The sequence below is a fragment of the Prionailurus bengalensis genome, chromosome A1, assembly GCF_016509475.1.
Source record: "Prionailurus bengalensis isolate Pbe53 chromosome A1, Fcat_Pben_1.1_paternal_pri, whole genome shotgun sequence".
NCBI lineage: Eukaryota > Metazoa > Chordata > Mammalia > Carnivora > Felidae > Prionailurus > Prionailurus bengalensis.
Genome location: NC_057343.1, coordinates 236,109,867 through 236,110,564, shown reverse-complemented (window position 1 = coordinate 236,110,564; position 698 = coordinate 236,109,867).

Genomic DNA, 698 nt, shown 5'->3' with positions numbered 1-698 from the left:
CTAAGACGGACGTTTAGCAGGAGGAGACGATGTAACTCAGACCAGCTGTGCTAATCGCTGGGTCCAGCTCCGTCACAGAGGAAAACCGGAGCCCAGAGAAGCTACTTGGGCTTCCCGGGACCTGACGATGAGTTCGCCTCCGAGCCGAGTCCCACACACAAAGACTCAGCCTCCCTCTGACCCACTCAAAGTGAAATGGAACACTCAGCCCGTTGTGTGGGTAATTACACATTTTTTAACTCACATCTGATAAGTCCACATAATTAAGCCCCCTTCCTTCCCCCAAAATATCTTTTTTTTTCTTTTTGGATTATCTATATAATTGCCTTCATTTTCCACTTCATTTTGCTCATCTAACTATGCCTTCACCCCTCCTCTGGCAGAGTCAGCAGGAAGCAAGCTTTTCCCCCAGACAATCCACGCACACTGAACTATTCCCACGTACAGAGCACTGTGACTGGTAGACTGAGGAATTGTGAACACAAATTATAAGTGACCATATCCAAGCGCCCTGCCTTTCTAAGCTCACAACCTGTTCGATACGTGGTTTTAGGAGAAGGTAGCTCACAAGACGAGGTAAGGCGTCATGCCCAGAGGGGCTGGGGGCATGGCACAGTGCTGCATGGGGGAGAGGCAGGGAGAAGAGAGGGCATGAGAATGACAGGGGCAGAGCTCCAGAGATGGAAAATGCCAGCTGG